Source organism: Suncus etruscus, chromosome 8, assembly GCF_024139225.1.
Source record: "Suncus etruscus isolate mSunEtr1 chromosome 8, mSunEtr1.pri.cur, whole genome shotgun sequence".
NCBI lineage: Eukaryota > Metazoa > Chordata > Mammalia > Eulipotyphla > Soricidae > Suncus > Suncus etruscus.
Window position 1 is genome coordinate 31,155,201 of NC_064855.1, and position 17,851 is coordinate 31,173,051.

The 17,851-nt window shown below is 38.1% G+C and overlaps 1 protein-coding gene and 1 non-coding gene across 4 annotated transcripts in view; both read right to left on the bottom strand.

Annotated features, from left to right (window-relative positions):
* The window catches only part of OPCML (opioid binding protein/cell adhesion molecule like), a 650,993-nt gene that overhangs the window by 487,681 nt on the left and 145,461 nt on the right, over positions 1-17,851 (bottom strand). The window lies entirely within an intron of this gene.
* On the bottom strand, positions 6,897-7,001 carry LOC126017015 (U6 spliceosomal RNA). The gene has a single exon (XR_007498693.1). It is a non-coding gene; the product is annotated as a U6 spliceosomal RNA (small nuclear RNA).

Consider the following 17,851-nt stretch of genomic DNA (forward strand, 5'->3'; position numbering starts at 1 on the left):
AATTTACTTAAAAGAAAACAGCTGTCACTTTACCAAAACTTACTAGCATTAAAAATAAAGTTCAAAACCTATGAAGACAGGAACATAATCACAGAAAGATGCATGAAAATGAAGCTTCCAATCAGAAGTAAGGATCAGTGATTGTCAGGTGTGAAATGCAAAGTTAATGATGTATCTTGTTTTTTTTCTAGAGAAGCCTGTGAAACAATGACCAAAAGCGGAAGGAAGGAAGGAAGGAAGGAAGGAAGGAAGGAAGGAAGGAAGGAAGGAAGGAAGGAAGGAAGGAAGGAAGGAAGGAAGGAAGGAAGGAAGGAAGGAAGGAAGGAGGAAGGAAGGAAGGGAGGGAGGGAGGGAGGGAGGGAGGGAGGGAGGGAGGGAGGGAGGGAGGGAGGGAGGAAAAGAAGAAGAAAGAAAGAAAGAAAGAAAGAAAGAAAGAAAGAAAGAAAGAAAGAAAGAAAGAAAGAAAGAAAGAAAGAAAGAAAGAAAGAAAGAAAGAAAGAAAGAAAGAAAGAAAGAAAGAAAGAAAGAAAGAAAGAAAGAAAGAAAGAAAGAAAGAAAGAGAGAGAAAAAAATTGAAACTATAAAAAGACTAAAGTAACATAGACCCACAAAAATTATGTAACATGTAAACAGCTTGCAGAGGCCATCAGAATATATTAGACAGAAAAGCAAAAACCAGCTTTCAGTTATCTAGAAAATATGCATTTTCAATATGATGCAAGAGAAATGATGAAGGTTTACCAGGCAAATAGTAAGCATAAAAGAGCTGATGTGGCTAGGACTGTATCCCACCAACACTCAGGAAAAATATATATGTTATCAAAGTTAATGGGAAACATTGCATGATATAAAGAGCAATTTACCTGAAGGACAACCAACTGTAAACAGATGTTCACAGAGCTTCAAAGTCCATGAAGCAAAAACTGAAGGGAAAAAAATAAAAACCATTAAAGGCAAATGTAGAAAAATTCTGAATCTGCAATTAAATTAGGATGTTTTTATTCCACTGATTCAGTAATTACTATAAAAAAGTAAATAGGCAAAATCTGTTCAGAGAATGGTATAATCTAAACCACATTATCCAGTTACTTGATCTCTTTGACATTTCCCAACAGGAGCAGAATTTGCAATCTGTTCAAGTAGATATGGAATGTTCATGAAGATAACCTTGGCTATAAACTATGCATGAATAATGATACTTTTGTTGTTATTTAGGCCACATCCAGTGTTACTCAGGGGTTACCCCTGGCTCTGCATTCAGGAATCAGTTCTAGCAGTCCTCAAGGGACTTTATGGGGTGCAGATGATTAAACTTTGGTTGGCCATGTACAAGAAATATGTCCTCCCTGCTGAGCTATCTTTCCAGCCTGCTTTTCAATAACATTTATGTTATCTATCATATGAATATGCTCTATTATATTAATTTTGTTCATTTATTTAATTCAATTTAATATAAGACACTGAAAATATAGTCATGAACCAAATAGAATTCTCTAACTAAAGATGTTCCTGCATGCCTCCTAAGATGACAAGAAAATATAATGTTTACAATAGGATCAAGTACCCCAGCAACACATTCTAAAATCATGTATGTGAACTCCATTTCTGCTGTTTTAAGAGATCATTAAGCAAACTAAGAACAAATTGATTCCTGGCAGAAGGAAAGAATGCCCAAATTATCAGAGCTATAAGAAACATAGGAGGGGAAGGAAATTGGAAAAAAGATTGATAAAAAAAATGCAAGATGATCGCAGGGATGATCAAGAATGGTGAAGTATTGAGTACATAAAGACTGGAGGTGGCATCCTCCCAGCTATCACCTTTGTCATGCAAATAAAAGTGATGAAAATTCTGTAATCTTCTGTCCCTGCTTTGGGAATCACTCAAAAGCCAATGTTTCCACTTCACTAGTCAATGAAAACCATGCAGGACAATTAGAAGGCATGCGTGTCTATGTTCCTTAACCTTATTTTCTCCTTCAGCATACTTACTGCTAATTATTGAAGCAACCAGGGATTCTACTAGATTTTTCTTGGCAAAGTACATGGAAATGCATTGCTCAAAAGAACTCTCTTACCACACAGTAACACATCATTGATTATTCTAGTAATATGCCTCCAGTCTAAGTTGGGAAGTTTTCTTTGTGCTAACCAGGGCCTCTGGCCAAGAAACCATCCTGAGCTGTCTAAAGAACATGTTTTAAGTTATGAATATAATTCAGATGTCAATATTGTTTCATTCTTAAAATCCAACTAGGAATGTTTTCACTTTATCTTACCATCCACACAGCACTCTCAAATTGGTGGTTTCTAGGAGGAGACACAGTCAGAGAAGATGACAGAGGTAAATTCCTGATATTAAAAAAAAAAAGGCAAAAGGATAGAGGAGCAAAAATAAATACCAGAGGACCTTTAGTCAATAATGTAAACTACTGTCCTTACTAAAGCAGCCCCTAAGCTAATAAGTCACAAAACATGAGTAATTAAAGACTCATTCTCCTTGTCCACTGCAACTGGTGTTAACAGGCAGTTAAACATCCAAATGAAGCAAGAAGTGAACACAAATGAGCAGGGAACTTGCCTCCATGAATTGGTTATCATTCCATTTTCAAGACCAGGGTTTGGCCCAGGACAAAGCTGCTCCCACGAATAATAAACTGTCACTCACTGTACTAAGTGCTTTACCCGAATCATTTCACCAATAATCACATGGGCATATAAAAATTATGTGCTAAGCTGCATGATCAAACTACGTTCAATATTATATTTATACATCTTCCTCGTGGTTAACAAGACACTGGAATATCTAGTAAGCAGAGGGTGCCCATTTAAAATGTCACCTTTAAAATAAATCTGAAAAAAAGCAAGTAAATGCCATCTCAAAGTATCTCTATATGATTCTAGTACTGTTTCTCAGCATTTTTTCCCACTATAGTTCCATTCCAGTTTTGTCTTGGATCCCTTGTCTTACCAGTTGGCCTCCTACTATCATGCCATGCCCATTCCCACCCATTAATCTGATTTTCATCTAAGATTTAAATCCTATGAGCACTGACATAGGTAGATTTTCCCCATATTCAACCCCAGGTAATGTTTTTGGACTCTAAACTGGGCTGGCAGAGAAACCAGGTTTTCGTACCCTGGATTTTTTCTTTTGTAGTACCTCTCTCTCCCTGTCTTTGCATTTTCCAAAATATGTTTCAGGAGGCCATTTTTGTGTGCAGGCTGTCTGCCACCCCAGTGGAAGGATAGTGGATACACCAGTACCCTGGAAAGTAGCTTAGCCCTGCTGCCAAGCTCTGCCTGGGAACTATTCTGTGAGGTATTTAGAATGGTGATACCTGGTGCTACAACAGCAGAGGAAGAATGGAACTCAGGAGTTTTGCCAGAGCATACACTGGGCCTCTCACCTGCCCAGGGGCAGTGTTGCACATGACGATGGGATGTAGTTCTCCTTTGCTCCCTCCGGTGAAGTGTGTGGTGTTGGCAACTGGAACACAGCTATCTTTCACCAACTTTCTTCCTACTAAGAAACTGAAGATATCCTATGGAATTGGAAAAGCATTCCATGCTCATGGTTTGGAAGAATCAATATTATCAAAATGACCTTCTTACCTAACTAAACTATGATACAGATTCAATGCAATCCCTATTGAAATTCAGACAATGACTTAGGCCAGTCAATTATAAAGTTCATGTGGTACCATAAAAAACTTATGTTAGCCAAATCCATATTAAAAAAAAAAAAAACTGGGGGCCGGGCGGTGGCGCTGGAGGTAAGGTGCCTGCCTTGCCTGCACTAGCCTAGGAGGGACCGCGGTTCGATCCCCCGGCGTCCCATATGGTCCCCCAAGAAGCCAGGAGCAACTTCTGAACGCATAGCCAGGAGTAACCCCTGAGCGTCACAGGGTGTGGCCCAAAAACCAAAAAAAAAAAAAAAAAAACTGGGTAGCACCTCTTGATCTAACTTGAAGCTTTACTACAAAGTCATAGTGATCAAAACAGCATGGTATGGGAAAAAAGACAGTGTCTCAGACTAGAATAGAATAGAACAGAATGGAATATCCATTGACATACCCCCAAATATACTGTCAACTAATATTTGACAAAGGAGCTAAGAATTTGAAATGGAACAAAGACAGTCTCGTCAACAAATGTTGGAACAACTGAATAAATATGTGTAAGAAATTAAAGATTGGGGCTGGAACAATAAACCAGCAGTAGGGCATTTGCCTTGCCCGCTGCTGGCCCAGGATGGACCTGGGTTCGATCCCCAGCACCCCAATTGTCCCACAAGCCAGGAGCGATTTCTGAGCACATAGTCCATAACACTGAGTTACTTAGTTACTCAGTTATTGAGTGACACTCAGTAATCCCTAAATGTCACTGAGTGTGGCCAAAAAAAAAAACAAAACAAAAAAAAATTAAAGATTGATCCATACCTTACACCTTACAGAAAAGTCAATTCAAATGTATTAAAGACCTTGAAATCAGACCTGAAGCTATAAAGTTCATTGAGAAAAATATAGGCAGATAACTCCAAGACTTAGACCTCAAAAAAGTCTTTGATGATAGAATGTCAGTGGCAAGAAATATAGCATCAAACCTAAAAAAAATGGAACTATATTAAACTGAAAAGTTTCTGTATGGCAAAAGAAACATGGGCCCAAACTAGAAGACAGCTAACTACTTGGGGAAAAAGTTTTGCACTCAACATATCAAAAAAGTTTTGATATCTAGGATATACAATGTATTCACAAAGCTTAGCTCCAAAAAAAAAAAAACTAAAAATAATAAATATCAAAAAATGGGGAGAAGAAATAAATATAGACACTTCTCTGAGGAAGAACAGATGGCCAACAGACACATGAAAAAAATGTTTATCATCACTTATCATTAGGGAAATCCAAATCAAGATAACAGTGAAGTACCATCTTACATCAGTGAGGATGACACCTATTAAAAATAATGGAAACAATCTCTGTTGGCAGGAATGTAATAAGAAAGGAAATCTCATCCATGGCTGGTGGCAATACTGCCTGGTCTAACCCCTATGAAAAACAGTATTGAGGGTTTTCAGTAAACTCAAAATTGAGCTACCATATGACCCAGCAATTCCTATCATGGGTATCTATCCTCAGGAAAGAAAAACATTAATCCAAAAAGATGTATGCAAACCTCTATTCATTGCAGTACTCAGTACAATAGCCAAGACTTGGAATCAACCTACATGTCCAACAACAGTTGTGTGGATCATAAAGATGTGGTACATATACACAATAAAATACTACATAGCAGTAAGAAATGATAGTCATACAATTTGCAGCAACATGGATGAATTAGAAGATAAATGTAAAATGTATGTAATGTAAAATGATGTAATCCAGAAGAAGAGGATGACTATATAATGACATGATTTATATGTGGGATTTAGAATAGCTACATGAAGAAACACAATGGTCTAAATGGTAGATATCCTGAACATCATAGGTGCTAGGGTATAGTGAGAAAAAGGAAACAGATCAAGTGGAAGAGGAGAAAAACACAGCCTTTACTCTTTTATACTACAAAGAAACCTGCTGCAATGGAAACAGCTGTTTAGATTGAACAGGTGTTCAACTTCTCACTACAGAAGCCTATAATCACATTTTAGTGCTTTTATCCACAGAAACCAATGCAGAATGTGATTTAAAGTCAGAGACTCCCACTGCAGTGCTCACTATTAGTATGTTTTTGTGTCTTAATTGTATTATCCATATACTCGAGTATAAGCCGATCCCCCTAATTTTACCCTAAAAACTGGGGAAACTTAGTGACTCTAGTATAAGCTGAGGTGGAAAATGCAGCAGCCACTGGTAAATTTCAAAATAAAAATATATACCCAATGGGGCCGGGCGGTGGCGCTAAAGGTAAGGTGCCTGCCTTGCCTGCGCTAGCCTTGAACGGACCGCGGTTCGATCCCCCGGTGTCCCATATGGTCCCCCAAACCAGGAGCGACTTCTGAGCTCATAGCCAGGAGTAACCCCTGAGTGTTACCGGGTGTGGCCCAAAAACCAAAAAAAAAAAAATACCCAAAACAATTACAGTAATTCAGAAATTGGCAGATTAAATATTTTTCAATATTTATTGCTACAGGAAAACTCTAAACTAGCAACAATAACTTAAAAACTTTAAAGTACAGAAAACTGTAGCTTAACGTAATCAAGCTAAATCACAAAGGTTAAACTCCTTCAAAACTGGATTCATCATCACCATTATCTGTATGTTCAAACAGAGCTTCAGCTGTATCTGATGTGAGTGTATCAGCATACACATTGTCATCATCACTGAGTTTGCAGATATCATCATCACTGCTGTCCATCTCATACAAATTGCAGAATATTGTGGGTTAAATAGTTCAGTGGCATACAGCCGCTTCAGCCGCCTACCTCTTTAGCTCAGCCACAACTTGTGGACTGAGTTGAAGTTCCACTCCCTCAAGCAGACAGCAGGAGATGACTGGAGACTACATGTATTTGAAATAATCTCTATGACCCGAGTATAAGCAGAGTTCGGGTTTTTTGGCACAAAATTTGTGCCGAAAAGCTCGGCTTATACTCGAGTATACACAATATATCTAAAATAACTCTTCAACTTCTTTGTCCACTGTGGTTTTTGGAGATATAGGTTGGTCACCCTAATTTTGCATTGCGGTGTTTTATCATATTAGACTCCATAGACACTGCTCATATAACAATGTATTGACAAAATACTCTAATTTATCCATTTCCTTTTGATTATGTCTGCTATTATGATTTACTGCTTATGTCCACAGAGACCACTGAAGTAGGCAACTGCACACCAGACACTTTTGTTACAGGCCCCATTCAGTTTAGCAAATTATTATTTTCCTTTTTTTTTTTTATGGAATGCTTCACGAATTTGTGTGTCATCCTTGTGCAGGGGCCATGCTAATCTTCTCTGTATCGTTTCAATTTTAGTATATGTATTGCCGAAGCAAGCATGCAAATTATTATTTTCAATTCAGGCTACTTTACTATTATAATGCACACTGTCAGTTTGGTTTCAGGCAAGGAACCTGGATGCATAAGATATGATAGATAACATTACATGGGGTAGACTCCTCTAATAGTGCTCACTACCATATTACTTAGTACTCTAGAAGTGAAAATTATGTTTATCCTGAAATGCTCCATGAACAATCTAACCCCAGAAGCTTTATTTAGCAAAGTTTACCCCACCATTGATGAAGTGCCAAGAAATTGGAAAACCTTTCCCCCACTATGTGTTGGCCCCAGTTTCTTAAATGCTCCAACCCATCCCATATGGGTCAGTCCTTCAATTGCAACCTATGAATAGATCTCCAATGTCTGTCTTATGTGTGTGACTGTGTTTGTGGTGGACTCCTCTATGTCTGTCTAATCTGCCTATATTGTTTACAATCTCTGTTTTATATTATCCCTCCTTCCCACCCCACCCTGTTCACCACTTTACTAATCCTCTTCTATCCCTTCAACCCTTATCTGTTATTTCTCACTATTCACCCTCAGTTCTTAACTCCTCAGGAACTGGAACATTCAACTTGCTCCAGCAAGCTGCCACCCGGCTCCTAAGTGAAAGGACACCATCTTAGCCCCTTATCTCTCACCCTGGGAAGAAGTGCAGCCACTGCTCTACATGACTCATTCTATGTGAACCTTTTTCTCCCACCTCCGTTCACTATGGACTGTTACTTGTTACTGGATTCAGCTCCAGAGGGGCCCTCAGATCGAGGACACTGCCTGAACCCTGCCTGCTGTAAACCATTTCTCAGACTCTGCAAGACCACAGTGCAGGGTAAAAATGTACCCTGGATTTTAGCACCCCCTCAAACTATCTCAAAAGACTTAAAGGAAATAACTATATTTCTTTTGTTTCTGTAGATGCATTTCCTTAATAGTTATAATTTATTTCCATATGTAGAGGTAGCTTCCTCATCCCCCTCCTCCAATTTTGGATCTTTTTAGTAGGAAATTTTAGTAATAAAGGCTTGCTTGGGATACGAGCTCAGGTCAAAACTAGGTCATAGAGTCTGTCTAGTTTGTTATTTTTATCCCCAAATGCACCAGTAACATCAATATCATATGAAATTGTTTCTTTTTTCATAGGCATTCTAAAATGGGGAAATCTTACATATAGAAAGAAGTTTTTATCTAATATGTATAATAACCCATAAATTTTATAGTGTAGGGGTGACTTCCACCCTGAACATTTGTCATGGGGACTTGACTTAGGCCTCAATTGATCAGACATTGACTGTCTAACCCTGAACTCCAGATCCCCAACTTAGAACTGGCAATTTTCTGCACCAGCACCAGGAATTAAACTCTTCCCATGGTGGAGGCCCTAATGCTGCTCTGGCACCAACTTGCTCCAGGGTAGGTTCATATGACACCCTGACAATGACGAAACAGCAACAACTTGGTCTAAGAGCAGGATTCCTTACATGGTGAGAAAAAAAAAAAATCAGAAAATGCTCCATGACACCCAAGACTCATCCTGGGATCTGTGCAAAAACCAAGATCTTGAGGTCAGAGTGATAGCACAGAGTTAGGGTGTTTGACTTGCACATGGACGGACCCAGTTCAATTTCTGGCATCCCATATGGTTCCCTGAGCCTGCCAGGAGCAAATTCTGAGTGCACAGCCAGGAGTAATCCCTGGGCACTACAGGGTGTGACCCAAAACCAACAAACAAAAAATCCAAGATCTCTAAGTAAAGAAGACTACAACAGCTGCAACTGAGTAGAACTTTTCCTGGGACCATAAAGACCTGGGGCATGGACAATTAACATATCCAGAATATGTAGTCTATCTTATGACAGTATGCTGCATGGATAGAAACATCCTATATCCCTTAGGCCAAGGGAATTTCCTTTCTAAATTTTCCAATGTTTACTATGCTTATGCAAAAAACAAACAAACAAATAACTGCCACATCTGCCCCACCCCACTTTTTTCTATTTTATTTATATCTTCTAGATAGGGACTCTCACCATTTTCATAGAACCTTGGAACATGAATCATTTTTTTCTGCCGTTTATTTCTATGTCTTCCTACAAATTGAGAAAAGAAAAGAAAAAAATATGTGGATGGGATCCAGGGGCTAAGTGGTCTCAGGTGCATTTAGTGGGGAAAAAATGTTCAGAACTAAATACCCAAGCCAAAGTCAATGACAATACAAACTATAACAACAATACAAACTATAACAAACTAAACACAGAATGAAACTGTTACACTGGTAGACCAGGGGCTAAGGGCAGAGAGGTATGGGATGCATGCTGGGTACTCTGATGGAGGGAAGCCAAAACTGATAGTAGAAATGGCCCTAATTCACTGTCACTATATGCCTGAAATATAACAATAAAAGACTTGTAATTCACAATGGTCTCAATAAAATATTTAAAAGGGGGGGGAGAGATAGCATAGAGGTAAGGCATTTGCCTTGCATTGCAGAAGGATGGTGGTTCGAATCCCAGCATCCCATATGATCCCCCGAGTCTTCCAGGTGCTATTTCTGAGTGTGGAGCCAGGAGTGACTCCTGAGCACTGCCGGGTGTGACCCAAAAACCAAAAAAAAAAAAAAAAGTATAAATTATCTTAAACTCAAACCTACAAAAAACAAAAAGAATCATCCCAAAGCTGAACAACCTCATCTCCTCCTCTGGGTGGATTTCTTTCTTTTTTATAAAGGTTCTTAGGGAAAGGGGAGAAATATTGTCTCATAATTCTACCATCCATCCACACAACTAGAAGATTCTAGAAGGTCACATTAATGCCTGCTACTGGTGAATGTGTGGGTCTACAGAATGCTTTCTGGAAACTCACTGCTTGGTTCACTATTGCTTTAAGGGACTTCTCTATGCAAAACTAGGCGTTATTAGATGCCCCTGTACCTGAGCTATGCTCCATACCATTTTACCATTTCCTTACACAATATTTGGTATCTTGTAAACCCCCACCCAATAAACTCCTACTAACTGCAAGCTAAACTCATTCCTGTTTATTCTGAAAAATGGCCATTATAGTCATTATTCGCTCTGCTAAAAAAAAAACTCAGGTTTAAAGATTATTATGAAATCATTCTCTTTTCAACACCAAGGGACTTTGTTCTCTTTACCTTTCCTGAGACTTGCTATTCATAGAATCACAGGCACATAAGGAACTAAACAATATAAGCCAATCAATCATGTTTTTAGCACTCCTCTAGCCCCCCTCCGATTTTCTCCCACACCATCATCCCATCCACAGAAGAGCCTTCTAAAAGAGACTGATGAGGCCCCTAGAGAGTGGGGGAGGAAAAGATGGAGTTCTTGGGGTTTAAAGATCTCGCCTAGACATGCCAACACCTTTATTTGCTATGAGTTGATTTTTTTTTCTATTCTATGTCGATATTTATAACTTGGTTAGATACCACAGAGAATACAAAAACAGATCCTGGGCTGGCTAATTAGAGCCTCACATGTTAATGAGCTCCCGCTACTCAATGGCCCAGAAAGTGCTGGCATCCCAACAGGAAATTATTAAGAGATTGAATCATTTGGAGACTGGAAAGGTCAGTGCCCACTATGGGATCAACATAGAGGCAACACAGAAGCACAAAAATAGTCTGAATTTTAAGAATAATCATTCCAGCAACAGGCAGTGGCACCATCAGGCAGGTCATAGGACCTTGGGAAGCAACAATGAGTTGCTTCCACTCACGTCTCAAATATGCGTTGCTTTTTGCCATCTTTGCCTTTCACATCCATAAATGTTTCTGATAGAATGAATGCCCCTCATGGTTATCCTAAAATTTTTCATTGCTAACTGTGCATGAACATCACCTGTGGTCTTCTTCACCCCACCTTAAGGGAATCTGAGCTCTACGGAGAGTAGAGAGGAGGGGAGAAGTGTAATTAGATGGACATAACTCCCTAGAGTAGTTCAGGTGAAAGGCATCATTAATACCACCTCCCCACCCCCAACAACTCATGGAATTTAAGATCAGTTTCTTCAGACTTTATCCTTGTTAATGAGAGTAGGCCTGTGTTCTAGAAATCAATCAGAGGCAGAACAAGATAGTCATCAGAGGCTATGAATGTTCCTGATCTACATTCCAATGAGAAGACAACTCCACCCCAGGAAGACTTGTATGGTGCTCAGAAAAGAACACCACAAAAGAAGGGAGTGGGAGTTTTTTTTTAATAATAATAATTTTTATTTTGACCAAAGTGGATAACATATCTTTCACAGTAATATTTTAGGTACATATTAACATTCAATCAGGGGGATGCCCATCACCAAAGTTGTCTTCCCTACACCCCAGTTCCAGATTTGCATCCCATTTCCCCCTCACGTACCCCCCCAGGGGACTGGGGAGGTTTTAAAGTCAAATCCTGCCAAGGGAAATGAAGTGAAAGCAGAGTACAGACTCCTGTAGTGAGTTAGGAGAGGGTTATCAGAAACACTATTGCATTTCATTGGCCTGAAGAGTTGGAAAGCCAGATGGTCTTCTTCCTGTTCTCTGCCTATAAAATGTGGATCCAAGCTTGAGAGCTACATGAATACTCCACTGCCAGCTAGCTTTAATTGCTCACTCCTCAGAACTACAATGTGTTCAGCTATCTATCTCATCAGCAACAAATGTCCTACTCTGCTATTGCAAAGATAATGACATCAGTTATGTAACTAATTTAAACATTCCTTGAGAGAAAGTTTATCTCCCGTTTTACTGGATGTCCTAGCTTTCAGATATTTGCTCTCCTCTAGAGCAACCTAAAAATCCTAAGCTGTTCAATGGAAAATGTAAATTCTAAAGTTCTAATTCTCATTGGTTTTTTCCTAAATTCATTGTGAAATTATGAAAAAAAAAGTGAGTGGTGAAAATTCCTTTTAGATAAGTTTTTATTTTATCACTATTTTTTATTGAAGTGACATTGCATGATAGCTTAAGGAATGTATTATCATTAATCCATATCTTTATACATAACATTAAGTTCATCATTCCTATTTTATTATATTAATTCACCACCAATGTTTGATGTTGTCATAAAGAAATCTTGATCGCCATTTGCACAAATATCTTGTTCATTTCATTGAGAATATCTTTATTGGGTCAGAAATACAGGAATATAGGTAGGGTGCTAGCTTTGTATGCTGCCAACCTGGTTTCAAAGCCCATCATCCCATTTCCTGATTTACTGAGCCTACAAGAAGTAACCCCTTAGTGCAGAGCCAGGAATAAGTCCCAAGCACTGTCAGGTGTGGCTCAAAAATATCTTAAAAATAACATATCGGGGCCGGAGAGATAGCATGAAGGTAAGGCATTTGTCTTTCATACTTCAGTGGTTCAAATCCCGGCATCCCATATGGTCCCCCGTGCCTGCCAAGGGTGATTTCTGAGCATAATGCCAGGATTAACCCCTGAGCGCTGCCGGGCATGACCCCAAAACCAAAAAAAAAAAAAAAAAGAAAAAGAAAAAGAAAAATAACATATCTAGAAATAATAGCTGAATTACAATTAGTTGCCATTTCTAAAATCTACCTTTATTGAGCTACCTTTATTAGAACCCTGACCACATTTTCCCATAGGATGAGTATATGAAGATCTGATCTTTTTGATATAGTCATACGTGTCTATAATTCTGCAGAATTATTAGTCCAATTTCTAGTAATGTTTAGTTGCACAGCACACACTGAAAACCCATCACATCTATTATCAAAACTTACCTCCTTCCTCCCATAGTGCACCAGTCTGCAATAGAAGCTCTCACTGAGCTTTCTTCTGTAAACCTCTTCCAACTTAATACTTTCTAAATCTTACTGTAACAGGAGAGGAAATACCATGGAGACTCCACTGTTGGTGTGCAATGCTTAGTACTTGAGTGAAATACTTAATGAATATTTTTTTCCTCATCACTAACTCCCATTTAAGCCTTGTCTTCCAGCAATACTGTGTTACATCTAGCCACTCTCCTCAACTTTTCTCCCACCACTAGCTATTCCTCTATGTCGTTGCTCTCCTATCCTTATTACTCTTTGCCCTCAACCTCAGTGTTAATGACAAACCTTGGATTTCACCTCATAATTATTGCATATTTATGCCAATAAAATATCAATTTTAAAACTGTACCAGTATTAATGATAAATCATGTATTACTGAACTAATATGGAATACTGATGAATATATATTAAAATATGGCAAACACTATGCAATGACAAATAGCTATCTCATTCTAAAAATCAATTTTGCAATCCTCTGCCTTTGTTGAGATTTGTTTTATGCCCCCAACACACTTTCTAACAAAAAAATATATATACATATATATACATGCATACATAATTTTCACATGATCTCTTGGGTAGCATAAGCCTAAAACTTGCTAAGAACAGCAAGTGTGTCTTTATAACACTCAAACCCCAGAGTCTAAAATAGTTCTTCTGAGTAAAAAATATGTGTTTAATAATGCATGGATAGATGAACATTGCAAAATTGGTGAGTTGGTTCCATTGTTCCTTTGTTCATTCAAAATAAATGAATACCCAAGATATCATCAGAGGTGGAAGCATTGGCATGAGAAGTTCAAACTCTTGAGTGGTTATGTGGGAGGCAACAACAAGGAACAGTTGGAGTCACAGCCTGTGCTATCAGAGTATAGTGCTATGAGAATATGCTCTGAACTATGATGGAGATGATGGGGAAAGCAGGATTTGGTTTTCGTATTCAAAAGGATTCTATAGCAATACTTCTAAAAGAGACATAGACCCCTGCAGCATCAGAAGGTAGAATCAAATGACATGGCTCTACATTACACCTACTTATTCATCAATGTTGTGAACCTAATGTAATATGATGACAGAATAGAGCTTGTTACTGTCAAAAGAGTACGAAACACTTTAGAAAATTCTACTCTATTATCACTAAGAATTTATGGTGAACTTACAAAACATCTGTTTCCTGAAGTGCTCACATCAACCCGGGTATAGTGATACAGTTGTGATCTTGATTTTTTATTATTTTTTATAGTTTTTGATCTGTGATTTTTTGACCAGATAATTTTCTCTCTTATCTCTAGGTTTCCAATTTTTCCATATTAAATCTATTCTCCATAATTTTATGAGATTTTTTTCCCCAAAGCATCTACCATATTATATCTTTAGAAGAACTACAATATGTTCCAAATTTTTCCTAGAGAATAAAAGATCATTACTATGATCTGGTATTCTACTGGATATTATCCAGATGCTGTATTTTAATTCAGAGGATAGGGCCTCCCCATGAAGTAGGGAGAACATCAAGGGACTCCACAATCATGTGATGCATCAGGAAAAATGAACATGTAAGAAATGGAAGTGGGGATGTCTCTGTGGCAGGTTTGACATTTAGAATCAGGTCTAACATATCTAATAGTGGGGCTAAAAATTCCATTGGACATCCTAAATCTTCTTAGATCTTTTATCCATAATATTTTGTAGCCATTCATGTCTTTTTAAGCTGTAAGGGTTGAAACAAAAAATGGTTATGACTATAGAATTTTTCCCAATAGTTTAATAGGGACAAGAAGGAGAATGAGGAGAGCTAAAATGGAGGTAATGTTAAAAATTCTTATACTTTCATTTTTCAACCATGTTTCTATATACAGAACAAAAATCTTGGGGTCAAAGAGATAGTATAGTGGGCAAAAAAAGTGCCTTGCAGAAAACATAACCTAGTCTGACCCTTGGCACCACATCTGATTACCACTAGTAATCTCTGCATACCACCATGAGTAATCCCTGAGTAATCCCTAAGCACTTCCAGGTCTGACCCCCAAAACAAAACAAAACCAAAAAGATGGATATTCTAAGGGGTCAAAGGAATACTTGATTATAATAAAATCTTGGGGGGGAAAATAATACTTGTTACAAGTTATGACTTCAAGGCTAATCTGAGATGTGCAAAAGAAGAATGAGCCAAAACTATGTGCAAAGAATAAAAGAGAAGAAGCAGCAGAAGAAACAAAAAGAAGAAAAATCTTGGGGTAGTTTTTACCCACTGGCTTCTAATTCCTCAATGCTAAAGAGAAAAGGACTTGAGCTGGTGAGGACATAAAGGGGAGTAGAAAAGGTTGGAATCTGGAGAGTGTTAAAATTGGTGATAGTTAGACATTCCAATAAGAGTAAGATTGGTGGGGGCCGGAGAGATAGCATGGAGGTAAGGCGTTTGCCTTTCATGCAGGAGGTCATCGGTTCGAATCCCGGCGCCCCGTATGGTCCCCTGTGCCTGCCAGGAGCAATTTCTGAGCCTGGAGCCAGGAATAACCCCTGAGCACTGCCAGGTGTGACCCAAAAACCCCCCCCCAAAAAAAAAGAGTAAGATTGGGTCAAGGGTTCAGAGGGTCTCTAAGCAGCACAGAAATCACATAAACAGTGCTAATTTCACTGTGAAGATTACTGTGATTTGGCAGATCAAACAGGAACAATCTCCCGTTGGCCAGTTCTGCTCTAGAAAAGGACATGACCAAGTATTTCTGTGAAAGGGCATGCAACCAATCATTTTTAATGGCCATATAATCAGCATTAGACATTCCATTCTCCATTTCAAAGCATCCATTGACAGTCTTTCAATGAAAGAGCATGTACCAATCAAATTATACTTACATACATGCACATTAATTGCATACAAATTCCCTATCATGTGAAACACTATTCTTTGGATTTTCTTTCAGTCATTTATAAAATAAATGCCATTCTTCACTGGTAAATAATGAAAGAATAGGGGGTAAACTAGATTGGGTGCAAATAACTTTTCTTGAGACCTTTGCTGCTTAAACTGTGAGGGACTGTAGACCTGAAAGGGATTGTAGAACTCAATGAGGGGGTTGTGAAAATCTTAAAAGTTAGTATTCAAACAAGTTATTGTCTTTTATATTCATACACTTGCATACCCATTTTAATTTATTTTGTATTTCTATTTCAGGGACCTGATTTACAATATTATTCATAATTGGGTGTTATGCATAGAAGGCACCATACTAAGTATCCTCTTCCATCCACTGCTGTCTAAGTGTCTTCTCCTCCCCCCCAGCCTTATTCTCCCTTATATGGTAAACTCAGTTGTGTAAACCATATGTTCTTGTTCTGCTGCCTTTGTTAATATGTTTTCCCTGATGGTGTTGCTTACATATACAATGGAGCACTCCTATAAGATAAAATCATACAATTTCCTGCTCAATGGACAGACTTGAAAAGTATCATGCTGAATAAAGTTATTTAGAAGGAGGGGATCAAATACAGAATGATTTTGCTCACATGTATAGCTGTTTTATGGACATATATATAAAATTTATTGAACATAAAAGAAGTTTACAAGAGGAAAACATTTAAGAATACTACTAATCTCTGTCCCATTTGTTCATGTGCTTTCATATTTATTAAATGACTATGCAATTTGACTTAAATCTGCCCTCAGTGTTCATGGCTGAATTTTCAAACAAAAGCTAAATACATTTACCTCTATCTTCAGTTGAAACTCCTTGTTGATATCAGAAAGAACTATGATACCTGGATGTTATGGAAGCAAGGAACTACCCACAGAAAATGGAGAGAGCTGATATTCACAAAGCAAACCCAAGAGCCTTGAGTAAATCTGTTGTATGATTGTACTCTATCATTTCTATAACCCAGAGAGAACAATAGCTATGCACTGTATGGTCCTTTACCTCTTGGAGTTTATGGAATAGTACTTCTAGGACATACCCTTATTTTCAAAATCAGCAGAATAGAGTGGGGGGAGGTATTGTGAATAGGTAAACAACAGAAGTGCACTTTGGTTTTTCATTGATGTCATAAAAATCACAGGCAAATGGGGGTCTGGCATTGAGAAAAGCCAGAATTGGAAAGTTCCCCCACCATATAGTCATTTCCGTTTCCTTGTCCTATTTCAATAAAGGAAATATGACCCATTTGTTGATTGGCAGTCTCTGAAAAAAGGAGTTAGCAGCAACAAGGGAAGCTGGCTCAGGTGGTATTCATTGTGGGTAGCACTTAGAAAGACGATGGATGGATGTGGCCAAATGGTAATTTTCTCTGCGTGGTGGCTATGATTGATCTGTGGCTTGATGTGATGGTTAAGGCTTTCATATTCAATCTTAAAGAAAAAATATCATGTCATCACACACAATGGGAGTTTCAGATGATGGGGCAAGGACAAGGCTGGGATATGCTTTTGCTTTGAAAGACAACTGACTATAATAGAAGAATGTGTATTTAGAACTCCACTAAACCAGTGGTGGCCTATATGCATAATTTTACTAATAAAGAGTTCTAAGGAAACTTGTTTAGTCAATTTCTATTGACCTGAAGTCCCAGGAAGGAGACAGAAGGAAAGGAAGCCACAGGTGGTATTTTCATCTCTTCCTTTTTGTCTTAGAAAAGAAAATTGAATTTGCGAAGCAGACAGCTGGCTTGCTAGCTGATATGAAAGAAATATAAGATTTGATATTTTTGGATGTATACCTAAGCTATCCCAGAAATGAGCCATTGACAATGGCAGAGAACATCTCTTATTCCCTGAAATAAAATAATAAATTTGGCAGGAGACAACTCAGCTTAACCCAGAGGACTTTGAGTAAATTTAAAGGAAAACAAGACAGGGGGGTATGAAATAAACCCTCTTTTCTTTAGATGATAACTATGATCTAAATCAAAAACAAAAAAGTACATAAGAACCTAGTTTTTTTTAGGGGAAATACTTTGGTGACCAAAAGCTAAGCTTCAAACCAAGGAGAATTTGCAGTACACAAATCATTTAAGTATCTGAAGCTGGAAAGATGTACTATAAAAAAGGTGATT